Raw genomic sequence first — 26,123 nt, 5'->3', positions numbered from 1 at the left:
GGTAAAAAAATCATTGTGTCATCATTTGATTCCGAGGTGATCGGTCTTCATTGATATTCATTCTTGTGATTGATTGGTTCATTCCTCGACTCGGCGGTATAACCATCTTGCTCTCTTTTTTTATATTACCGCAAACTAGTTGTCAAGCTCTTTAGTGTAGCTAGTCATGAGAGCTTGTTAGTTTGGTTAGTGTGGCTCTTTAGTTAGCCTTTGAGAGCACACATAGTGTAGTGACATAGCCATTATGTGGATAGAGACTATAGAAACTAGAATTGTGGTAGGTGGCTTGGATTTTTAGTAGGATAGCGCAACACTCGCTTCGCCTCATATTTGTCTAACCAATTTGCTAAGTGTAGTTGTAGAAATTTTTAATAGGCTATTCACCCCCCCCCCCCCCCTCTAGGAATTAGGACCTTCAACCCCAGACGATACTAACGAAGATAGATAGACGCCCCGAAGCGAGAGGCCGCAATAGGTCATCGTTGCCAAGCTTGACCACCAAGAGCAGCTCCAACTTCCTATCTTGATCCTCAGCCCCGCCCCGGCGTTTTCTAGACCTCTGAAGCATTCCAGTCGACGAAGGAGGGGGGTTTGCCTCACGTCATCATTGAGGAGCCACGTCCCCTTACGCGGCAGCTCTGACTTCATGCTGCAAGTCCCCCCTCCACATGTAGACCGGTCGCCAAGAAGCAAAGAGCAACAACCAAAGGCGACATCATGGCCAAGACAAATTCCAACAGAGACGCCTTTAGGAAGGACATGACATCGAGAACACCACCATTGGTCATCCAAGATGGACCAGGTTTTCACCCATGGAAGATAGTGCTGGGGAACATGACGCCCTCAATAGGTAAAGTGGCGCCCACAGGCATCACCGTCACCAAAGCTTTTGCCCGCACAGTCTCCAACACATTTTTGAGCCAAGACACCGGACCCTAGCCAGACTGTTGTCAACGTAGTCATCGCTGCCCTGCCATCCCATAGAGACCCTTCTAGAAGGGCATCGACGTGTCGGTTGCAGGCAGCAACCGCATAGTTGCGTCGGCCGCCACCCCCTCCGACCGAGCAACACTCGAAACTAGGCTTACCCTATTGTGCATGTCACATTGTCGCATGTCTCGTTGAACCTGGTTGTCGTCGCCGGCTCTAGCACTCGCAGCCGACGCTGCCGACCACCGCCAGCCGCCGCCATGCGCCAGTGCACCACCACCATGGGTGCTGCCCCAGCCCAAGGGGCGCTGAATCCAGTCGCTAGGGCAGAAACCCCAGTGCCCCAAGCCGGCGTCACCGCCTCCACCATGGTCGCCACCACCGACGCCGCCCCCGCCTGGGGGCGACCGGATCTGGCCACCTGGGCACTGGATCTAGCCGCCCAGACACTAGAGCAGCCCAGGATGGCGCTGCAATGCAAGAGGAAGGGGACGACATTGAGGGAGCTGAAGGAGGATCTCGCTTCCCCCGCCACCCTGCGCCTGCCCAGGCTCCAGCCGCCCCGCCAAGCCCCACGTCACTCGGGTACAGCCACACACCGCTAGCCTACTGCAACCAGCACCGTCGAGCCAAATCACCGAATCATGAGTAGAGGCCCCACCGCTGCCATCCCGGTGAGCCGCCCGGCCATGCCAGCGGCCGGCTCTGGCGGCGGAGCGACGAGATAGGGAGGAGAGGGAGGGGGCTGCGGGGCGGTTTCGGAGGCCGCCCGAGTCACCCGCGTGGGGAGCAACGTGGGGGCGAGACGTACGGACCCTTTTTGACACTATAGAGAATTATCGGACATATACTTGGGGTGTTCGGTTGTGCTAAAGGCCTCCGCTGTGGCTGCGGCTGCCGTGCTCTCAGCATTTCACTGTGCTAGCAGCACAGCTGCGTGCAGCTTTACCGGAAGTGAATGAGCCACTATATAAGAAAGAGAAATGATATACATGCTGAAAGTGGTCTAACAGCTGTTTATTTTTTTTTTTTTTTGGAGAACTTTCCTAGACAAACATTTCATTAATAAGAAGCAAAAGAGTGACAAACCCACCCACACGATTTGCTTGACAGTGACTGTATAACACCCCAGAAGAAAACACAACAATCCTCTGAAGAATTACCACACTACACTACAACTACAGAGTACATGGAAGCAAAAACACGTCATCTAGATTAAGCATAAAATTAAGTCTTCTATGACAACAGAACAAAACATCTTAAAAAACAACAAGCAAACCTAAGGTGTTTATTACAATGTATGGAGAGACTCAATTAGTTGTAGCAAATATGTTTGTTTTAAGTATATGTCAACAAGTGTGCATTCGTGCTGCTACTTCCAGCCCACCAATCATCCTTGAGTCATGTACCTGAGATGGGGGAACAAGCGTATGAGGTTTATGAAAAACCTTAGCAAGCAAACTGCCTTAACTGAGCTATTTAAATCACAGTTTGTTTAAGCATCAAATTTAAATAGCACAATAAAAGATACATCAATTGCTTCATAGAAATATAAATATACTTCAAAGTGTAAGTGCAAATGATACAATGCAATGCATGACTTCACTTCTACCAACACGTCCCACGGAGAGGGAGTAAGGGCTGCAACCACATTGCTCATCAACATGCGTTGCTGCAATCACATTGCTCATAACATGTGTTGTTGTACCGGTACTTACCGCACCAATTTGGCTATAGTTTTTCTTCAAATGCATATCAATGGAAAAAGTGCAAATGCAAATGTTGCAATGTATGCACTTCATATACTTCATAATTCAAAAGTAATACCACAAGATATGAAATCATATACTTCAAAGTAAAACAAAAAAAATCAAATTTCAAATTATATAGATACTGAAAATTTAGTGGAGGCAATTCAAACAACAAAGGTAAAGCATGTGGACCACAACGCCACGTTTACTTGCCTTTGCTGACGATTGATCAAAGAACTAGGCACACTCCAATGGCAAACCACCTGATCACAGGTAATACTCAATACCAACACCATTACACAACAAGACATACGCACAAAAACACCCAAACCCATAGATTAAGCCACTACCAAGTACCAACGTACTTCGGCTGATAACAACAGCACTGTTGCTTCTCTATTTTGTACAGTTTGAACCATATATCCAAAAACTATCACGAGTTACCAGATGATAGAAAACTCCATTATAAACAACTTTTCTATAATATGATTCCCCATAAGAGATCTCTAAGATGGCATAAACAACATCTAAACTTAAATGAACTTTTCTGACAACCAAAACATAACACTAAACTTATCAAATCCATAACCGGAGATTTACCTATCCAAAAAATGTGTTCTTTAACAATCTGGACAGAATAAGAAAACCTGCACAACTTGTTTTTAAATCATAAGTTCATATTCGTCCATTACAATGATAAAAAACTGATTACATCTAAAACTGTCTGAAATATCGTCACTGAAAAATTGTCTACTTCAAATGATCATATCTTCCAAAATACAATGGCTATGAGGGGTGTCAGATGAAAGGTATTGAAGTCCTCTACAACTTTGTCAACAGTGACTGCTCAGTCTAACAGAATTTCAGAACAAGGACGAAAATTGATTTCGAGAATTTCAGAAATTACTCCAACTAAACCCCTTCTAATTCAATGATTTGATCCACAAAACTCGATCCAAAGAAGTAGATTAGGATTCGGCATCTCACCTAGGGCAACCGCAGCAAGAATGACGACAAACCCCCAACGATCCACACCTTCCTTCCATTCTGTTCTCCTCCTCACGGCGATATGTACGTCGATACGACCGTCTCACCTTTCTGATCTACGATGAACGTGTTGTGGCCTTCATGAGCAGCGAGGGAAAAATTGAGGGCAAAAACGGGAAGAGAAAATGTTGCCTAACCAAAAATCCAAGAAAGTACGACACCACGAATGACAATGGAGGCGGACGACAAAGTCAACGGATGACGGCAGCAAAACCCTAAACCCCTCTCTTTCATCTTCTCCCTTGTGCAGCTTTCTTCTCCCTTGCGTGAACAGAAAGGGCGGCGGCTAAAGGAGGCACGGCCAGAAAAGACACGAAAGAGCCTAATTGGTCACGCACATGTCATATGCCTGTGTGTTAGGAACCCCAACGTGGTACTGTAGCACGCTGCAATATTCTTTCTTTCTTTTTTGTCTTCAACCTTCCAACACATGTAATTTTATCATCCGGATTCCAAACAAAGTGTACGAGTAGTCAAACGGAAAGTATTCAACGAGTTCTACGCATTGGTGGTCTCCATCAATTCACCTGAGTAACGGAATTAAAAAGTCAAATTTTCGATCTCTCCTTAAATCCAGTCAACCTTCGCTAAAAAAAACCCTTGATCCATATTAAACTTCATATTTATGACATTCATTCTCGGGGTATTACAGACTGGCAGTGGGTGTGCCAAGCTGTTGGGTACCGGCCAGAACTTCCACCATGAGCATTACCAACGAGTCTGAAAGCCCTTTTCCTCGCTATGTGATCAGCTTCCGACACATAGCCACCATTCCACAGACTCATCCTCTGTCACTAGTAGGGTAAAAAAAACACAAAATAAAGAAAACAATTATTAGCAACCTGTGCAGCACACACACACTAAACTGCTCCAACCTCCAATTGTTGGTCAAAGACTACAATTTTTTTATCTTAAACTGTGCACACACCTTATTATATTTTAGGATGCAGAGAATACAAGCCTTTCGGTTATTAAAAAGATATATGCTGAAACGGTATCACTCGTCGAATGTAGCTCAGTAAACCCATATAACAGGAACATAAGTGACACAATGTAAGTAACATAGCAAAGAGTAAAGTACAGTCCCGGCCCTTGAACTTGTTTCAAGGTGTCATGCCGGTCCATCAATTAATAAAGTATGTCATTACCATCCGTAATCGTTGTTAGGGTCTCAATTAGGTCCAAAATGGGTCCGGACGGCGATTGCCCGCGTCGACCTGGCATGCGTACGTGGCAGGCAGCTTGATATTTTATCAGATAAACCTTGTGCTGTCGCTTTGTTTAGAATTGAACCCCCTCCATGTACTTCCTTCCCCTGTCATCATCTGCGAGCAAGCAACCGCCGCCACTGCCCTTGGTTGCCACGCACAGACAGGTCGTCGCCCTCGTTGGGGCTGCAATTATTCTAAGCCCATCTACTATGGTTTCCCTGGTAAGAGCATCTCCAAGAGTTCTCTAAATCTCTTCCTAATCCTTAGTTTTTAGCAAGATCAGAAAAAAAAACCCTCTCCAACAACTCATAATCGATCCTTCTAATCTTTTAGAACTTAGGAAAAGTCACCATGTTCCACGTAAAGTTACGCGCTTCCGAGTCACGCATATCTTCTCTCCCCATACGTGTTTGTCGACCAATCTTAAGGTGGAAGGGAGTGGAAAGAATAAAGAGTAGGAAAGGGTTCCTGATGCAAATGTACAAGAGAGAGAATATATAAAAGTGGTTAGGATAATTTAGAAATAGTATAAGATTCCTGATGTAAAATTATCTTCTATATTTTAGGAGTGGATTATTAAAAACTCTTGCAGTTGACCTTCTTTGTTCCTTCCAATACTTTTTTAGACTTGTAAAACTCTATGTTTTTAGAAGAAAATATTGGATACTCTTGGAGATGCTCTAATAGCCAGTAAAACTTCAATGTTTGGCTCTTTGTGTAGCCTAATGTTCCACGAAGTCATCAAACCATAAGGGGGACCAAGTATCTGCAGTCGATTTTCTCATCTACGTATGTTCTGAGATGACCAAAACCCACAAAAAAATTCCCCCATGGTGAACCTCAACAGTGAATTCCTCACCACCTTGACCTATAATACCAGCCAAAATCTCTATGACAAACCTCCTACGATAAGTAGATGCATAGGATTATCCACCGAAATTGCTAACCGTAATGCGGCTGTGGTTCCCCTTTCTGTCGTAATCGCGCCGCCATGGGGCTCCGTCGTGGAGCTCCGTCGTGGGGTTCCGTCACCTTCTCCTCTCGCGACACCTCGCTCAGATCTAAGGTGATCGCCGGCACAGCAAGATCATCTCCACATGAACCGCGCGAGGAAACGAACGCAGATGAACAATAAGATGCACACAGGTGTTGGGGTCCTTTTTGCATATCGGCGTAGATGGCACGTGCTTCCACCCACGTCACCAGCCACGCTGGCTAAGCCACGTATGCAGTAATCGCCGTCCAGACCTGTTTTGGACCTAATTGAGACCCTAACAGCAATTATGGATGGTAATGACATACTTTATTAATTGATGGACCGGCATGACACCCTGAAACAAGTTCAAGGACCGGGACTGCACTTTACTCCATAGCAAAATACACCATGTCCAAGTACAACAAACGATATTGCCATGTCTATTCACTAACCCTACTTGACTTAGAACATCCAGAGACAATTGATAAAAGCCTTGTCAAATATTTTAGCCGACTGTAGCCTCACATTTCCAAACTGTCAAGACGGTAATTCTTTCAAAAGCAAAATTTTCCCCGCCTACTTGAAAATGAAACCTATACAATAGTGAAAAGAAACAATGGTTCAGAGACAGATTTTATGTTTATAAATAAGATGCTTAATTACTAAACAAAGAGACTTCAAATGCTGGATTACACTTAGCATATAGAAAAATGTACAAATAGGTTTCATATTTGTTATGTCTGGCTCTTTTCATATTTGTTATGTCTGGCTCTATTCCTGCCTGACAAGAATCAAGAACCCAGATCCTCTCAAGGACTAAGAGTTTCATGTTCAAAACAAGCAATATATTAATGTCTCAGTTTGCATGGAAGCCAACTAATGGACATGGAGAACCAAAACAAACTGCACAACCAAATGACAACATATTATTAACTTTGGTCCACATAAGGGCAGCAAATGTGATGAGGATTGCGAGGCAACGCAGCATTAAAGAGATGGATATGTACGGTTGCTAGCTTCCACAAAGGACAAACCTTTAGAGGGACAACTCGATAATTGTCCATTACAAATAATCTCTAAAGTTTGGAAAGTTATATGTAATGCAATGAATATATATTTAAAGAACTAAACTCAACTAAGTGTACAATAACTATGCTCATCTCTAATTTCCAGATAATCTTGCATGTTCAGGGGGTAATACTATTTTTTTCATTTTGTATGAAAGGGAAATTAAATAAAATGATTTAACATGATGTTAACAGCTTTCTACCCTGGTCAGGTACCACAATATCATGACCTAGAATCAATTGTAATTAATGTTTTCCTAAACGCTAAACGGTAAACAGTCGGTCACCTACCGTTTAGCCATTATTCGGGCAAAACGTCCCATTAAACGGGCTAAACGGCCAATTAAACGGGGTAAATGGGTGATTAAACGGAAACAACGCACCACTGTGTAGCGTTTACACGGTGTGTAAACGGGCTAAACGACCGTTTAGGCGAACAGAGATTGTAAAACAAAGGGAACCCAAAAATTGGTGAAAGAAAAAATGCTAGCGGACAATAGTGCACAAGTTATGTTCTCAAGAAAAAAAAACATTATTAAAAAATGCCATAGTAGTTTAGGATTCAAAATACGGCTATTGCTTTTGCAATCACATATAATAACTAGCTTACAAATGCATGCGCAAAAGGATTTTGTCAGTGGCTGATCAAACGCAGGGAATTAGATTATACTAGAGAACAGGATGAGCATATATAGTCATAGGAAGTAGGAACATATAAATATTTCGTGAAACTCATAGATAATATTTGGTCCAGCATGCAGCTGGACAAATATGCAATATTATGGTTGGTTAGCACTAAAAGAAATGGTAATATTCATAACAGTAAAAAATGTAATATTCACAACAGTAAAAGAAATGGTAACGATAACTAATATTTCAACAGCAAACCCGCTGTAAACTCTGTATGAAGCTAACTGTTGGGGAATCAGCCTGCAACATAGCCCCTATAGGTGCATATGAGAAAATTGCATTTTTAGCGGTCCAAGCAACGTGCTTCGCAAAACTATCATACCAAATGTTGCTTTTGTAAAAATAGCAGCCAAAACATTTGTTTCTTGTTTTCTCTACCATTTTCCCTTTTTTTCTCCTTTCTCTTTATTTCTCCTAAAACCTGCCACCTAAAAGGACGAATTTACCCCTGTGCTAATTGACGTGGACTCTCAGCGTTGGGCGCTGGTCGCCGCTGGCATGGGCGCTGGCTGGCTGCTGCGCCCGCATCTGCATGTGCCTGGCTGCCTCGCCTGGATGTGCCTTGCTTCGTGTAGACTGCATGTCCATCACGTACTTGTGTACGACGTGCAGTAGGGTCGGCCTCGGCGCGTCGTGCAGCAAGGCCGGAGTCGATGCAGCGGTCAGCAGGGCTCTCACCGTAGCAATCACGTCCCCATCAGCGATGAGATGCCACACCTCAGACGGCAGAGGCACGTCGCGTGGCGGCGGCACATCGTCGTCCGGCAAGGGCATGTCGAACGGCAGCGGCACGTCGTCCATGCGAGGGCTCGCGGAAGAGAAGAAGCGGCGGCGGGGATAGGGAAAGACGAAGCGACGCGGCATCAGCTGCCTCTTCGTTACGTGAGTTTGCCCAGGGGCAAATTCGTACCTTAGTTGGCTGATTTAGGTGAAATAAAATAAAAAATAGGAAAAGTGGAAAAATGGTAGAGAAAATAAGAGGCAAATGTTTTGGCTGCTATTTTTACGAAAGCAAAGTTTGGGATGCTAATTTTGCGAAGCACGTTGTTTGGGCTAATAAAAGTGCAATTTTCTCAGGTCCATATGTAGTCTGTGATCTTTAATAAAGTGGCAGGATATGATTTTTTTCCTCAAACATGGAGGAGAGCTCCTTAAGAAAGGGGTAGAAACTCAAGTACACCCACCTATACGTACGGTTCTTAGATTATATTCACGCCCATGGAGAAAAAACAAAATACAACCAACATACTAGAGCTAAACCTCAGGAACTAGGATAGTTAAGGGAAATCCCTTGAGCCCAGTCATCTCTCAAACCTGCGCCTCCTCTTCAGCTACTATCAAGGGCATGAGCCATATTTGTGTGATCACTATTGAAGATAAAATGGTTTCAGTTCTTCTAAAGGGTCCATGAACCAAGAATGATGAGGGAATTGAGTCCTTGAAGTACCAGGCGTCCAGGCCAGCAACAACACCGTTAACCCTGCTCCACCAATCATCAAGAACACTTCCTCGATTGAAGGTCAAAGAGCTTGAAGCCCAACTGAAGAAGACCGGTAAGCCTCATCGAGAAAGCTGATCAGCGGTCCAGCACTTGTGCACCACAAACCAAACAATGAACCGCCACTTTCCTTGTACCCAGGGCTTCAAGATGTGTTCACATGACCGAAATTGGATGGAACCTTGAAAGAATCCCTCATATGATGATTTTGCTGAATATTGCTCCGAGGGGGTAAGCCTCCATCAGTGTGTCATCAACAACTGGCTGCGATACAATGTCTGACAAGATGTCCCATAAGTCCAACTATTCAGCAAGAACTCCAACAGAAAGTGCCCCTTGAATATCTCTGATCCAGTTGTGACTGGTTAGTGCTTCAAGCTTGTACGATAATTAGGTTTTCTTGTGGGAACATCATCTACCAATTGAGGTGCCAGATCAACTAATTGCTACCCATGAAGCCACCTATCCCTCCTCCACTGCCAATCTCGGTCTTGACCGCCGTAGAAAACAAAGACCTGGGGACACATTTATGCACTTGGACTAAGAATGTCGACTAGGGCCTTTTAGGCTCAATTTTGTTGGAGCGACAGCCACTGCAACTTGATAACCCAACCAAAGGTTTTAAGATACGAAATGCATACACCACCAAGCTCACAAGGTTGCTGGACCTTGTCGCAAGCAATAACACAATGGACACCCATGCGGTCCTTCCTTTCCAAAGGAAACTTCATATTTTATCTACACCCTTGATGGCACATGGTAACATGTCAATGGTCATGGTGACATAGATAAGCATAGACATTAGGCCATATTGAACCTGATCTTCCTGGCCAGCTCTTGTCATCAAATCAGCCTTTTAAGCCAGGTAAATGGTCCGCAATGCAGTTGATGATAGTTTGGATTTGAGAGTTTGCCAATTTCTGTAATGAGATGGGTATCCCAAGATACTTGCAAGGAAAATCATGCAGGCTACAATCATACTTCCTATGTACAATGGATAGGATACACATTGTTCTTCTGAACATTAGTTTTGAAACTTGAAGCATCTCCAAAACGCTTAAGATATCAAGGACAATATCAATGTCATTAGCTACTGACCGGACGAAGACGACCACATATCCGTAGAGATCAGATGTTGAATATTCCTAGAGAAGAGAGGTTACAGCAACACCTCCTAAAAGGCCATGGACACCATGTGACCAAAAATATCCATAACCAATATGAAGAGCCTCAGGGACAGAGGGTCACATTGCCTTAACCCTCGCCGATGTCTAATAACTTCACTAGGGATACCATTTAGCAAGATCTGAGTTGAAGATGAACAGATTGTTGGCCCCTGGATCTCCGGCACGGGTGAGCCGACCACTCACCGGCGTTGCCGACCACACACTATGGCTAGAGGTAGAAGAAGGGAGGGAGAACAGAACGCGCACACACACAGCAAAAGCACCAGCGTTGGCTAGAGCTCTGCAGATGAGATGGCAAAACTGAACTCGCTCTCTTTACTGAATTGCAGTGGAAAACTATATATACAACTCTACCCATCTAATCCTAGTACACAGACATGTCAGGTTATCATGCTGCTACAGTGACTAGATGTGACAGCAGGGCTGACTTTGGCGCCTGCCCCTGCTGTGGCTACAGTGTGGCAGGTGAGCCTTTCGGCGCCTGCCCCTGCAGCGGCGACAGTACAGCAGCAGGGAGCCTTTCGGCGCCTATCCCTGCCGCGCATTCATACAGGGGAGCAGCAGATTACTTAATAATTCTTTCCCTAATCCTACTGCTAACCCTAGAACCCCCTCCATGCCGATCATCTTCTTCAGCTCCATGAACCGAAGACGGCCGAGCGGCTTGGTGAGGATGTCCGCGAGTTGCCAACCAGTTTCGACGAACTCGATGACGATCTGCCCTCCATCGACACAGTCTCTGAGGAAGTGGAACTTGACGTCGATGTGCTTGCTTCGGTCGTGGAGAACCGGATTTTTCGCGAGGGCGATGGCGGGCTGGTTGTCCACCATCAATGATGGTAGGTGAGCTTCCACACCGGTCAGCTCGTCCAGCAGCCGACGTAGCCACACAACTTGGCACGCCGCTGTGGCCACCGCCACGTACTCTGCCTCGCATGTGGACAGCGCCACCACCTTCTGTTTTAGCGACAGCCATGAGATTGGAGCCGACCCGAGGAAGACGAGCACGCCAGAGGTGCTCCGCCGTCCATCAATGTCCCCCACCATGTCTGCATCGCTGAACACAGTGAGCTGTAGCCTACTTCCGCCGGTCTTGGGGAAGACGATCACTTGATCCACCGTCCCCTTGACGTAGTGCAGTAGCCGCTTTACCGCAGCCTAGTGATCCTCTCGGGGATCCTCCATGAAGCGGCTGATGTAGCCTACGACGAACGCAATGTCCGGCCTCATGTGGACTAGGTAGCGTAGACCGCCGACGATGCTCCGGTAGAGTGTTGCATCTACCTTCGCCGTGGTACTGGCCTTCGTTAGCTTCAGCCGCTCCTCCATCGGAGTCACACACGGCTTGCACTTAGCCATGCCGCTCCGCTCCAACAGCTTCAAGGCGTACGCGCTCTAACCAAGCGTGAGTGCCTCCTTCCCCTGTCTCACCTCGATGCCGAGGTAGTAGGAGAGAGCGCCGAGATCGCTCATTCGAAAATGAGCCTCCATCTCGTGCTTGAAGCTGTCGATGTCCTACGCACACGTGCCGGTGACGATCAAGTCGTCCACATATATGCCGACGATGAGCTCCTCCTTCCCCATCGCCACGTGTAGAGCGTGTGCTCGGTTGCGCATCACGTGAACCCAAGCTCACCCAGCGTGGCGTCAAGCTTGGCGTTCCATGCTCATGGGGCCTACCGTAACCCGTAGAGCGCTTTGCGCAGTCAGAGCACCCCGTGCTCCGCTCCCTTGACGGCGAAACCCGGAGGTTGCCTGACGAAGACCGTCTCCGCCAGCTCGCCATTGAGGAAGGCCGATTTTACGTCCAGGTGATGGACGTGCTAGTCCTTTGCTGCTGCCAGAGCTAGCAGCAGTCGGATAGACTCCATGCCCGCTATCGGCACAAAGACTTCCTCAAAGTCGATGCCCTCGCGCTGGACAAAGCCTCGGGCAACGAGGCGCGCCTTGTGCTTGACAATGGAGTCGCGCTCGTCTAGCTTGACCTTATACACCCATTTTAAGCCGATCGGACGGCATCCTAGAGGTGGATCGACGAGCTCCCAAGTCTTGTTTTCCTCGATCGCCTTCATCTCCTCCAGCATCGCCCGTCGCCAGTTTGCATCGCGCTCGGCCAGCGCAAACGTGGGTGGTTCCTTTGCACTGACGAGAAGCAGCTCTGGGTTATTGAGCAGCCGACCCACCCGGCCTGAGGACCCAGTGTCACCGACGATGTCGTCCAGCCTGTGGAACCGCACCTCCTCACCGTCATGGAAGGCATCCACGAACTCAGTGATGTCACTTGGAGGTGTGGCGAACTCGATCGGTGTCGACGGAGTTCCCTGTTCCGCCGAAGTGGTCGGCACAGCACCTGGAGTGCTCGGCACCCTGGCTGCAGTGCTCCGCACTGCTTCTAGACCGCTCGTCGCCACTCCAAGAGTGGTTGGCACCCCTCTCAGAGTGCTCGGCACCAGTCTTGAAGTGGTCGGCACCACTACCAGACCTCTCGGCTCCACTACGGGAGCGTTCGGCACCCGTCTTGGAGTGGTCGGCACCACTGCATGACCGCTTGCCACTACTCCTAGAGTGCTCGGCACCCCTCCCGTAGTGCTCGGCACCGCCCTAATAGTGCTCGGCTCTGTTGCTGGAGTGGTCGGCACCTCCTCTCCAGTGTCTCCACCACCGTGGATGACCAAGTGCTTGACGACGAAGGTGCTGGTGAAGCCGCCAGCTTCCCCCGTGCCCGGACTGTCCTAGCCCCAGGCTGCCTTCTCGTCGAACACAACGTCGCGCGAGACAACCACCTTACCTCCGCGTGGGTCATAGAGCTGGTACACCTTGGTACCTTCCGCGTAGCCCAGGAGCACCATCGGTGTGCTCCTGTCCTCCAGCTTGGTGAGGACTGGCTTCGTCTTCCTGACATGGCCAATGCAGCCGAATGTCTAGAGGAAGGACACGCTTGGCTTGCGCCCATACCAAGCTTCGAACGGTGTCTTTCCCTTCAGGGCCTTGGTGGACGCGTGGTTGAGGATGAATACCGCCATGGTCGCCGCCTCACCCTAGAACCTTACCGGCATCCTCTTGGCCTTCATCATGGATCGAGCCATGCCGACCACCGTCTGGTTCCGCCGCTCCACCACACCATTCTACTATGGAGAGTACGGCGCGGTGTGGTGTCGCAACACACCCTGATCCGTGCAATACGCAGCGGTCTCCACCGAAGTGAACTCGCCGCCGCGATCAGTTCGTAGCACGCGTAGCTTCTTGCCGCTCTCCGCCTCCGCGCGCGCCTTGAACTTCTTGATCGCCTTCGCCACCTCGTCCTTGCTCGTCAGGAGTTGCAGCCACATGTAGCAACTTCAATCATCCTCGAGTAGGAGGAAGTACCGCTGACCACCGTTTGTGGCTGGCGTGATTGGCCCACAGAGATCACCGTGGCCGAGCTCGAGAGCATCCGCCGCGCGATACTTGGCTGCCTTTGGTAACGGCAGCCTCCTCTGCTTTCAGATCAGGCAGCTGTCACACAGCTCGCCTGCGTGCTTGATGTGGGGCAGCCCTCGGACCATCTTCTCCAGCCAACCGAGCGCGTCTAAGCTGAGATGGCCGAACCGGGCATGCCACAGCCATGGCTCCTCGGTGTACCGTGCTGCCAGGCACACCGGCTGCTCCACCTTCAAGTCAAGCAAGTACAACCGGTACTGGGACCTTGTCACCTTGGCAAGAAGGCGCTCCTCCCGATCCCTGATCCTAAGGACTCCGTCCTTGATCAGTACCTTGCTTCCACGCTCATCCAGCTAGCCAATGTTGATGATGCTTGAACGCAGCTGCGGAATGTAATATACATCCGACAGCGCGCGGTGCTCACCATTCTTGCACCTGAAGATGATGGTGTCGCGCCCTCGGATCGCCACCCTTGAGCCGCCACCGAACTTCACCGTGCCGGTCACGTTGTCATCGAGCTCGGAGAAGGCTTCCTTGGAGCCCGTCATGTGGTTCCTGGCGCTGGAGTCTAGGTACCACCGCTACTCCTGTCCGCCGCCCACACGTCCGAGGTGGACTTGGGCGCGCAGTTCATCGAGGTTAACAGCCTTCAGAGCCTTCCTAGGCCCTTTCACCGCCACCACCTCTCTCTTTTCCTTAGCCTCAACGTCGTGCAGTGCACAGAACGTCGTCATCAGGAGAGCGGCCTCATCATCATCATCAGCCTGCGCCAGATGAGCTTCAGCCTTCTTCTCCTGCTTGCGATTTGGGCACTCCTTTGCCCAATGGCCCGTCTTCCCATAGCGCCGGTAGGCGTTGAAGTCGACCTTGTTCTTCTTCTTGTCTAAAGAAGCCTTGCCGCGGCGCTTGCCATCGACACCGCGACTAGAGGAGGCTTCCCCAGAGTTCCTCCGGGTAGCCCACTCCTCCTCTGTCAGCAGCAACTTGCCGCTGTCCCTCGTTGTTGTGGCCTGCTCCATGCGCTCGTCCACCGCCCGCAGATGGCCTATCACATCCTCAATGGTGAGGGTGGACAAGTCCAGCATCGTCTCTATGGAGAGAGCGATCTGAATGTACTTCACCGGCACGGAGTGGAGGTATTTGGAGATCGCCTCTTCTTCATCGATGGTGACGCCGTGGCTCCTCAGCTTGCTGATGAGCGACTGCAGGTGGAGGGAGAAGTCCTCCACCGATTCACCATCCTTAAATTTGAGGGTGGCGTACTCCTACTTCAGTAGTTGGGCCGTCGCCTTCTTTGCGCGGTCGGATCCAACGTGCATTGCTGCAATGGCCTCCCACGCCTCCTTAGCGGAGTTCTTCGCCCCCAACGGCTCCATGTACTCTGCTGGCACAGTAGCGAGGATAGCTTCCAACGCTGACATGTCGTTTTCTTCATTATCGATGCCCTTGTCAACAGCATTCCAGAGCAGTCGGGCTCTAAGCTTGACCTTCATGGTCACCGCCCACTCGCCATAGTTGGTGCGAGTCAGCGTCGGCCAACTGGTGTTGCTGACCTCCCACACCGTGCGCACAACGACCTCCTGTCATGGCTAGGAAGCCACAGCAGCGCCGCTGCTATCGCCCATCTCCAAACCATCTGTCATCGCCAACGGTTAGTCCGACGACGGCGCTTGTACGGCTCTGATACCACTTGTTGGCCCCTGGATCTCCAACACGGGTGAGCCAACCACTCACCGGCGTTGCCGACCACACACTATGGCTAGAGGTAGAAGAAGAGAGGGAGAACAGAGCGCGCACACACACAGCACAAGCACAAACGTTGGCTGGAGCTCTGCAGAGGAGATGGCAAAACTGAACTCGCTCTCTTTACAGAGTTGCAGTGGGAAACTATATATACAACTCTACCCATCTAATCCTAATACACAGACATGTCAGGCTGTCATGCTGCTACAGTTACTAGATGTGACAGCAGGGCTGACTTTGGCGCCTGCCCCTGCTGTGACTACAGTGCGGCAGGTGAGCCTTTCGACGTCTGCCCCTGCAGCAGCTATAGTGCAGCAGCAGAGAGCCTTTCGACGCCTGTCCCTACCGCGCGTTCGTACAGGGAAGCAGCAGATTACTTAACACAGATTACACCAAATCTCCAAACCCCAATTTTTTCATGTTCGGTAATAGAAAGGACCAGGAAAAAACTCTCGAAGGATTTTGTGAATGTCTTCGTGGCCGTGGCAAGACCGATCCTCCACCGCAGTGTTGGGGAGGCTAAGCTGGTATTCGACCGCGACCGTCCCCTTTGAAACCGGAGCCTGCGGTGTCGTGGTCCACGATTAATGGCGTGGGGTGACCGAGCACGAGGAAGGGCGCCTGCTGAGACAAAACGTCGGTCGACTGCAGGAGTCTGCCAGGGTGGAGGGCCTTCGACGTGTTGCGCTCGCATGTAGCACCAGAGCTGGCGAACTCACGGACGAGCTGCCTATTGTCCTGGACGAAGGACTGCACGCAGAGTCTCTGTAGTGCTTTCTGTAGGCCGCCATGGCCGACCGTGTGGGCAAGCTGCAGGAGCGTGGCCAATGCTGCTGAAGAGACAGGGATGAACACACGGGCGTCGCAGGGGAGGAGTCCATCCTCGACATGCGACGGCTCACCACTGTCAATGACGAACAGGTCGCGGAGGGTCCGGAGGTCGATGGTGTCCAGACTATCACGACGGAGGTCCTCGCAGAACGTAAAGGGGGTCCCCGGGGGCACGTTGCGGTTCAAGCCATCCGCTGCGCGATGAGACCGCGCAGCCTCGACGAGGTGGAGGCCATCACGGATTGCTGGTGCGGTGCCAGGGACTGTGTGGAGGTGGCCCAGCGCGGGAACGTCGGAGTGCGGCGATCTTAGGCCCCGCCAAAGGACAAGACGTCCCCCACGCCAGAAGGCTATGCATGGATCATCGCAATCCCATAGAATCGGCCCAGCGTGCGGAGGAAGGCGGCACCGAGGACCATGTCGGAGTTGTCGAGCGGCACGGAGTAACAGTCGATGTCAAACGGCTCCGCCCCAAGGCGGATGGCGACGTCGCGCGCGAGGCCCTGGCAGGCCACTCGGCCGTCATTGGCCATGGTGACATGGGCGCCAACACTAGAGTAGAATGCGAGGCCGACCTGTCGAGCAGCGCAACAAACTGCTGGTTAGCAATGGAGAAGTGCCGCTGCATCGTCTCCGCCGTGCGGACCCCGGCCATGGCGTGGAGGGAGAGCACCGGGGTGTCCACGGCCAGCTGGAACTCCTCGGTATCTAGTGTCCTATCGTCATCTGCATCAATGACCTCGAGGTAGAAGAGGTGTTGGCACTGGTGGTCCGGGCATACTGCTCGTCGCAGTTATAGCACAGCCCCCGTCGGCAGTGTTCCACGAACTCCGCAGAGGACAGACGGCGGAAAAGGGAGCGGTGGTGGTGGCGATGCTGGCATGATCGCCATGGGCGCCTGCGCCAAGCCGATAGGAGTGACGGTTGTTGGAGGAGGAACCGCGGGCCTATTGATGCGCACAGCCTGGCCGTGTCGCTCCAGGTCGCACGCCAAGCTCATGGCGCGCTGAAGATCCTCATGTTCGGACAGCTCGATGTCGACGCAGATGTGATCCAAGAGCCCGCTTGGGAAAAGGGGAGCTTGCTGGTATGGCAAATGTTGTACAGCAAATGCCAGCCGAGACGGAATGACCTCCTGGTCCCCCTCGACGGTGGCGTGAGACGGCAGGTGTGCCCACTCGTGCAAGTGATGGGAACTGAGGGGCGGCGCGAAGCGCTGAAGGCACAGCGCCTTGAAGACGTCCCAGGTGAAGGCGCCCACATGCCCGGCATCTTCTTCCACCTTGTAGTACCATTGTTGGTCGACCCCCATCAGATGGAAGGAAGCCAGCCAGACCTTGTCGCAGTCCATGGTTCGCTGCAGGCGGAAAAAATGGTCGCACCGGTTTAGCCAGCCCAAGGGATCTTCAGCGCCGTCAAACGTGGGAAAGTAGAGCTTGAGGACCCCTAGGACACCGGTATTGATGGGCATCGGGTTGGCGTAGGGCTGGGGTGGTGGCACCGGGCTGGAGGCGATGAACGGCGGGATCGGCGCTGGAGTGTGGGGAAAAGGAGACGAACTGCTGACCGCCGTGTGTGGCGAGTGCGGACAAGCGATTTGTGTGATTGGTATGGGCAAGGATAGAACTGCTAGCTGAGTGGCCGCCGGATGGATGGCCACTGGCTGGGTGGTGAGGACCTCTGAAAGGCCAGGGGAAGGACCCGTGGCTGGAAGCGGCGGAACGCCGCCTATACCGAAGTGGAGGAGCGACGGAATGAGCGTGGCCGGCCGGTTCTCGACATCGGCGATGCGGTGGGACAGCTCATCCATCTGGCGCTGCAAGCCATAGATGGCTATGGTGAGCGCGGTGAGCGCATCGGTGGGAACCTGGGTAAGCAAGGGCTGGGAGATTGGGAGCGGCGCAATGGGAGCGATGACAGCAGGGGTGGTCACGGGCGCAAATAGGGTCGGGAGGGTGATGGCGGCTGTGGAGGCGGAGATGATGGTGGACGCAGTGGCGGCGGAAGCGGGAGCGAGCTCGGGTCCTGGCCAGATGTTGTGGCAGGCTGGCGTATCAGGTAGGGAAATCGAGAGAGAGAGAGAGAGAGAGAGAGAGAGAGAGAGAGAGAGAGAGAGAGAGAGAGAGAGAGAGAGAGAGAGAGAGAGAGAGAGAGAGAGAGAGAGACTGGTGGCCGAGAGATGGTGCGGCAGCGAGGCAGCGACGCCATGCTCGGCGTCGCTCACGAACGGGGGTGATAACCTTGCTTCAAAAGCAAAATTTTCCCCCACCTACTTGAAAATGAAACCTGTACAATAGTGAAAAGAAACAATGGTTCAGAGACAGATTTTATGTTTAGAAAATAAGATGCTTAATTACTAAACAAAGAGACTTCAAATGCTGGATTACACTTAGCATATAGAAAAATGTACAAATAGGTTTCATAGTTGTTATGTCTGGCTCTTTTCATATTTGTTATGTCTGGCTCTATTCCTGCCTGACAAGAATCAAGTACCCAGATCCTCTCAAGGACTAAGAGTTTCGTGTTCAAAATAAGCAATATATTAATGTCTCAGTTTGCATGGAAGCCAACTAGTGGGTATGAAGAACCAAAACAAACTGGACAACCAAATGACAACATATTATCATGTTATGAACCTTGGTCCACATAAGGGCAGCAAATGTGATGAGGATTGCGAGGCAACACACCATGGGTTCTTAGATTATATTCACGCCCATGGAGAAAAACAAAATACAATCAACATACTAGAGCTAAACCTCAGGAACTAGGATAGTTAAGGGAAATCCCTTGAGCCCCAGCCATCTCTCAAACCTGCGCCTCCTCTTCAGCTACTATCAAGGCATGAGCCATATTTGTGTGATCACCATTGAAGATAAAATGGTTCCAGTTCTTCTAAAGGGTCCATGAACCAAGAATGATGAGGGAATTGAGTCCTTGAAGTACCAGGCGGCCGGGCCAGTAACAACACCGTTAACCCTGCTCCACCAATCATCAAGGACACTTCCTCGATTGAAGGTCAAAGAGCTTGAAGCCCAACTGAAGAAGACTGGACAAGAATGCAAATACACGGTGAGCAAATGATCAATGCGGTCTCCTCAGCCTCATCACATAGGGGATAACTCTAGATGTGGTAAGCCTCATCAAGCAAGCTGATCAGCGGTCCAGCACTTGTGCACCACAAACCAAACAATGAACCGCCACTTTCCTTGCACCCAGGGCTTCAAGATGTGTTCACATGACTGAAATTGGATGGAACCATGAAAGAATCCCTCATATGATGATTTTGCTGAATATTGTCCCAAGGGGGTAAGCCTCCATCAGTGTGTCATCAACAACTGGCTGCAATACAATGTCTGACAAGATGTCCCATAAGTCCAACTACTCAAACAAGAACTCCAACAAAAAGTGCCCCTTGAATATCTCTGATCCAGTTGTGACTGGTTAGTGCTTCAAGCTTGTACAATAATTAGGTTTTCTTGTGGGAACATCATCTACCAATTGAGGTGCCAGATCAACTAATTGCTACCCATGAAGCCACCTATCCCTCCTCCACTGCCAATCTCGGTCTTAACTGCCGTAGAAAACAAAGACCTGGGGACACATTTATGCACTTGGACTAAGAATGTCGACTAGGGCCTATTAGGCTCAGTTTTGTCAGAGCGACAGCCACTGCAACTTGAGAACCCAAACAAAGGTTTTAAGATAAGAAATGCATACACCACCAAGCTCACAAGGTTGCTGGACCTTGTCACAAGCAATAACACAATGGACACCCATGCGGTCCTTCCTTTCCAAAGGAAACTTCATATTTTATCTACACCCTTGATGGCACATGGTAACAAGTCAATGGTCATGGTGACTTAGATAAGCATAGACGTTAGGCCATATTGAACCTGATCTTCCTGGCCAGCTCTTGTCTTTTTTTTTTTTGAAAATAGTACAGCAGGGGAAGCCACCATTGTAAGCTTTCATATTAATAAAATAAAAGAAGCTGTACAAGGCACACAAAGCTGTACAAGCAAACAACGAACAGCAAAAACTAGAAGCCTAAGAGAGGCAAGGAAACTAGGCTAGGGAATCTATACAGGATAAGAAAGCAGGACACTTAGGATCACAGATCCTATGGGCCTGAAGTCGAGCTTCCTCACTAAAGCTGAACTTCCAAGAATCTAAGGAAGGACGACCCCTATCAAAGATGAAGTTATTTCTTTGTTTCCAAATCTGCCAAGCCGCAATGGTGAAGATCTCCATAAAGTAAGGATTCGGAAATTGTTGCTTGGCTTGTATCAACATCTGGAAGAAATCACTTGCAAAATTCCATTGGATGCCCAGGTGCTGCCAACGAGCTCGGCTGAAGGTGCAGCTGAAGAACAAGTGAAAAGCAGTTTCTTCCACATTGCTATTGCAGAGAACACAGTTATAATTGTTTCCTTCCAGCTCATGTTTTTTCCTCTTTATGGCCAGCTCTTGTCATCAAATCAGCCTTTTCAGCCAGGTAAATGGTCCGCAATGCACTTGATGATAGGTTGGATTTGAGAGTTTGCTAATTTCTGTAATGACATGGGTATCCCAAGATACCTGCAAGGAAAATCATGCAGGCTACAAGGTAAACGATCTTGAATCATACTTCCTATGTACACTGGATAGGATACACATTGTTCTTCTAAACATTAGTTTTGAGACTTGAAGCATCTCCAAACCGCTTAAGATATCAAGCACAATATCAATGTCATTAGCTACTGACCGGACGAAGATGACCACAATATCCGTAGAGATCGGATGTTGAATATTCCTAGAGAAGAGAGGTTACAGCAACACCTCCTCAGAGGCCCTGGACACCATGTGACCAAAAATATCCATAACCAATATGAAGAGCCTCAGGGACGGAGGGTCACATTACCTTAGCCCTCGCCGATGTCTAATAACTTCACTAGGGATACCATTTAGCAAGATCTGAGTTGAAGATGAACAGATCACACCATATCTCCAAACCCCAATTTTTTCATGTCCGGTAATAGAAAGGGCCAGCCAATCAGGAAACCAACTCGAAGGATTTTGTGAATGTCCAACTTAAGGAGAACACAGAGTTCCTTTTGATGGTGAAAACAATCATTTTGTTGCACAAGAATGAAATTATCTAAGACACAATGGCTCTTGATAAATACACTCAATTATGGGAAGACCATCTGTTGCATCCGGTTAGCCAATCTATTGGCCAGTTTTGTGAGGTCATGATTGATTTGAAGATCGCAAACGCAAGTTCTACTGGGCAAAGGTTCCAAAAAGAGGTCTCAAGCAAGGCTTCCAAAGAATATCTAGTGCTAAGCTCAAGCCAAAGTTCTGACTAATTTTCCAAGAGAAGGTCACGCATATAGAATGACACAGGTTCCAACAGAGATGTAGATCTCATTTGGATGGGTTAAACATTTCTAATTCTGGTTGGATTCTCCTAAATCTCTACCAAATGGTGAATAAAAAGAGAAAAGTTTCACCCACCTTGAAACATTTCCCATTTTCACCCAAAAAGGTGTTTCTCACTGATTCCAGTTCATATATGTTTTCAAGGAAAATCTGGATCTTGAACAACTGGCAGCCAAACCCAAACGATTGCTATCTGCATAGAGAAACGGTCTAGGAGAATCTGGTTACAAAACGTTTCTAGGAGAATCTGGATCCCTACCAAACAAGCCCTGATGAGCATGCAACTTTAAGCAAAGCTTCTCGTTATTAGCTAAGGTTCTGAGGAAAGGTCTGGCATGGAGCTTCAAATGAAGGTTCAATTGAAGGTCTGGTATGGAGTGGCTGAGCAAGGGCCTCAAGAAAAGAAGGGAAGCGAAGCTTGAATAGGGACACGGCTGTCAGCCACAAGTCACAACTTTTAAGGCATTGGTCTCTTCTAAGAAAATGGTAATAGGGTGCAATTTTTATGTAATGACTATCTTGCCTCTGAATATTCGGAGTGTAGTGGTTGAGTTGGATGAATCGTAAAGGGATCAAACATTGATTCGCTTCACTATAAATAGGGTGTGCCTGTTACAGATGGAACAAGCTGTTTTGGCCTAGGAGATCTCCAGTAAAGGTCATCTTCATTCTTTGCATTTACCTTTTCTGTTCAATTTGCTTTGACCTTCACACTTCATTAGTACCTAGGAAAAATGTCCGTGCGTTGCTACCGATGACCATATGTTAAGAAAATATATGTCAAGCCACACCTTGTTTCAACTAAGAAAACATAAGCGTGAGTTGCTACCAGAGAAAAAAAAAACTATCAAACGTTTGATATATTCACTTCACTTCAACTTGCTACACAGCTGCAATGGCCACGACAGTTTAATTTGTACAGGTGCTACTTTTGATATTGTGGGTGGTTATTGCAACAATTACAAACGAACAGGCGAAGGGCTTGTAGCCTAGTGTCTATAAGAGCCTCAGTAGCACCTACGGTCCTGGGTTTGACTCCTCGTATTCCAGGATTTAACGACATTGTGTTTTCCGTGGTAGGCGACGTTCCCATCGACAGCGAGACGCTGGTGACTTCGTCAATCTCGTCTCGAGGATTTGTCGGCCCAGTCTTCAAAGGTACTCATAGAGGTAGGGTTTGCGTACGTGCATTTATTTGGGTGAGTGAGCATGCATTATGAGCGTTTATGTTGTACTTTGTAATCTCTAAACAAATTACAAACGAACGGGCTCATTAATGGAAACAAGGATGACAATAGTTAGATATCAAGTTCTATGGCTTCTTTTGAGGATCCATAAAAATATATAATTTTAATATTTTATTAAGGTGAGCAAGGGTTAGTCGTTACCGTGTCTCGATTTTCACATGTCAACCTTATCGAGAGTTGCCCTGTTATATGAGGACAACTTAGAGATTTGCACTGACATCCGTGGATAGCTTGAAGAAACATTTATTTTTACTGGTTTGGGTGAGAGTTTTCAAGATTTAAGTTTATACGGTTTGATTAGTTTTTTTAGAGCTCATCGGCTAATTCATGTTATAATAATAATTTATTTCTTATTAAACAACTTAATAAAAATAGGAAAAATTGTTTATTTTAAGTAAGGGTCAACGTTTTAAAAGATTTGTAATACTTTATTATTATTTATCTTATTTTTACAATATAAAAGCAAGATTAATTCATTAGAAAAATAAAAAATAAAAAACAAATAAAAGGAAGGAAAGTCACGGACATCATCCAGGAGCTGGTGCGGCACCTTCCTAGCTAAGACCCGGACGCACGAAACATCTACGTGCCAAAAAAGGAGAAAAAAAAAAGACAAAGCAGCCCAAGAAGAAATAGAGATGGAAACAGAAACAAAACCTGGCTGGATGCGGATAAAGTACCGATGATTAGGTTGGACGAAAAATTATAGGTGGCAGAAATTTTGCCACTTTAGTATTAGGTATAGATAACTAGCCTATTCTTAGAATTTTCCTTTGGGCTTGGTATCTTGTTAGTGTTCAAGCTCTAAGGGAGCAAAATTAACACTATTAAAAAAACATATTATAGTATTAATTGCATAGATAAACTAAATTCAGATATTTGTGTTATTTTCAGCCAAACTTATTAACAAGTACAAATTTCAGGAGTAACAAGAACTGAAGATATTGTGTTTCTACTAATAGGAAATCAATTTAAACACCTCCGCACAATTTTGTGTAAAATGATTTTTGTGAAGGAATTTGTGGAAAATACTTGTCAATTGCACTGAGTTTATTTTTGTTCCCCATACCAGACCAGCACCACTAAATGCAGTGGAGGTTTCATTGCTCAATACATTTTGAACTTGAAACATTCAATGATTTTTGAACACATATCGAAGTTTATTCAATGCTTCTCTTCCCACATTTGAAACAAAAATTTCAGAAATATAGAGAGCATCAAGAATGTCATTAGTTCACTTACATATGTCAAATGTACAGAGGAATTTCAGAACTTCCTGAACTTTCTCATCAACCACTGGCATTTGACTTCAACTACCTTGAGGCATTCTGAAACTGCAGCTTAACCATCAATTGGATGATATCTTCCAAGCATTTCCACCTTATGTTTAGGTCCCTGTAGTAAGCAAAAACAGTTCACCAGGAATAATCTACAAATGTATAATAACTTCAAAAAGACAGAGGTTGTCCATCTAGAGAACGAATATATACCTTGGAAAAAAGATGAAGTGTGAGCTTCTCTAGGACTGGTGAGTGCTTGAGAATGCAAGTTAGTGCAGGGAAGTCAGGTGCCACACACCATCGATCATCAAGTAACAAAGTCTTTAACTTGCTAAATGTAGGACACTGTTTCAGATCCTTGCCAAAAATAAACTGCACACAATGGAGTTACAAAAAAATTAAAATAATGCTCACTGTGACTACAATGATTACAGGATCCATTTGCTGAGCTTTATTATGAATGTCCAGAATTGATATAGATACTGCAACAAAAGTAACCCAAAGAATGGAGTTAAACGAAAGAAATGTACACATACCACTATGGATTCTGGTATCAATGCCATGTTCTCAGCATTCGATAAACCTTCCAGAAGCACACACTTATTGTCATTATCACCTACCACACCTTTACAAGAGTAACAATCCTCAAAATCACAATCCGCAGAGTAATCACCCCATTCCCCAGTGTATGCATTCCAATGGGTAACTCTAACAAAAGCCTCTTGAAGTAAGGGCATGCTCACTAGAACAGGAGCCATGGACAAATGGCAATCTAGCCTTAGTGAAACAAGACTCGGGGTAGAAATAAGAATGTGGAATTCTCCTGTTACTTCACAACATTTTATGCTTAGGTGTTTCAGGGACTGATGAAATCTTCTCGACAGTCCACCAATAGCAGTTGTCAACCTCGAGATGTTCCAGTACTGGACAACTTGAGAAGTCACAAAAACTGTTGTGTAGCGTTATCCCAATGAGCTCTAGCTTGGTCAAGTGTTGTGAGACGAGATGCAGGTTGCCTAGCTCAAAGCCATCACGGTAAACATTATCTAGAATGAGCATCTGAATGCGGCACTTTACAGCATGCTGGATCCAGTGGATTAGGCAAAAGGTGTCGTCGTCTTCATACAGGCCACCGAACCTGACCTCGAACTTTTCAAGAGGCATGAAGCCACGAAGGCGTAGCAGATGGTCCACATATTTTTGTTGGTCCTTCACCGAGGCTGGATCCTCATTCCCGACGCAAGAGACAAGGCTGTGGCTGACTTCCAGAGGTTGCGCCAGCGCCAAGCGAGCACACATGTCTTCACGGCATCCTTTGCGGGCACAAAACCAAAGATGTGCTCGAGGATGCCATCTGGAAGGGCATCTATGCCGTTACTGCTGCTCGCCACAGGCCCGTTTCTGTTCTTTTTCCCTGGAGGCATTCTATCAAACAGGTGGCGGGCGCTCGCGCTGCTGGGGCAAGAAACGATAAGCCGACGACGCAATGGCAGGGAAAACCAATCAGGAGATGTCAAAACTTGAAGCCGCCTCGCGCGCGGGCGAAAACCACCTTACCTTGTCGCCAATGGTTTCAGCGGTGGTTAGTGGTTTGCAACAAGAAACGCCGACGACGCGTGCCTAGCTTGTCCGGGCAACTAGGCCTCAAGGAGAAGAGAAACCTGGTGTGGAAATTTTTCCGATTTGATAGAGACGAGTGTGGAGATGGAGGAGCGGGGGATTGGTGTTGGAGCGTGGAAGAACTCGCACAAATTGGTTTCAGGTTGGGAGGAGTGAGGTCGCAGGGGAAACGAGGAGCGGAGCTGCGGAGATGAAGCCGCCGCC

At 48.0% G+C, this 26,123-nt stretch overlaps 1 protein-coding gene and 2 long non-coding RNA genes across 8 annotated transcripts in view; all 3 read right to left on the bottom strand.

Annotated features, from left to right (window-relative positions):
• Window positions 1–26,123, bottom strand: part of LOC136486528 (anthocyanidin 5,3-O-glucosyltransferase-like) — a 159,618-nt gene that overhangs the window by 81,819 nt on the left and 51,676 nt on the right. The gene's annotated exons all lie outside the window — the stretch shown is intronic.
• Window positions 2,244–3,972, bottom strand: LOC136487418 (uncharacterized). 3 transcript variants are annotated; one of them, XR_010767249.1, is made up of 3 exons: window positions 3,890–3,972; window positions 3,669–3,805; window positions 2,244–2,339 (listed from the first exon to the last, which is right to left on the bottom strand). It is a non-coding gene; the product is annotated as an uncharacterized lncRNA (long non-coding RNA). The 3 variants fall into 3 exon arrangements; XR_010767247.1 differs by having other exon boundaries at window positions 3,669–3,784; window positions 3,866–3,966; XR_010767248.1 differs by having other exon boundaries at window positions 3,669–3,779; window positions 3,866–3,962.
• Window positions 20,305–26,095, bottom strand: LOC136490068 (uncharacterized). Of its 2 annotated transcripts, XR_010767500.1 has the most exons (5): window positions 25,857–26,095; window positions 24,836–25,751; window positions 24,510–24,671; window positions 24,262–24,414; window positions 20,305–20,929 (listed from the first exon to the last, which is right to left on the bottom strand). It is a non-coding gene; the product is annotated as an uncharacterized lncRNA (long non-coding RNA). The 2 variants fall into 2 exon arrangements; XR_010767499.1 differs by having other exon boundaries at window positions 24,836–26,095.

The sequence above is a fragment of the Miscanthus floridulus genome, chromosome 10, assembly GCF_019320115.1.
Source record: "Miscanthus floridulus cultivar M001 chromosome 10, ASM1932011v1, whole genome shotgun sequence".
Lineage (NCBI taxonomy): Eukaryota > Viridiplantae > Streptophyta > Magnoliopsida > Poales > Poaceae > Miscanthus > Miscanthus floridulus.
Note: the sequence above shows the minus strand (reverse complement) of the source record. Positions and strands in the feature narration are given on the sequence as shown.